Genomic DNA, 240 nt, shown 5'->3' on the forward strand with positions numbered 1-240 from the left:
CGAATAACTTTACATCTGAAGCATTTCAAAACTTAAATTGTCCATTGTTCATTTCTAAAGAAACACGACAATGTATAAAAGGCTCCATTACCTTATACCTCACATTATGGCTCCGTAGCAGCCATTTTTGTAAAAATAGGCTAACGATTGTGTCATAACCAAGCAACTTGCTGTTGCATACTGGAAAAATCACCATATTGTCAGGAGAAGCTCACAGACAGTTTCAACTTACATTAGCTG

General features: G+C 36.2%; 1 long non-coding RNA gene across 1 annotated transcript in view; it reads left to right on the forward strand.

The window, feature by feature from the left end:
- The window catches only part of LOC116672129 (uncharacterized), an 18,660-nt gene that overhangs the window by 12,552 nt on the left and 5,868 nt on the right, over positions 1–240 (forward strand). The window lies entirely within an intron of this gene.

Source organism: Etheostoma spectabile, chromosome 22 (assembly GCF_008692095.1).
Source record: "Etheostoma spectabile isolate EspeVRDwgs_2016 chromosome 22, UIUC_Espe_1.0, whole genome shotgun sequence".
NCBI lineage: Eukaryota > Metazoa > Chordata > Actinopteri > Perciformes > Percidae > Etheostoma > Etheostoma spectabile.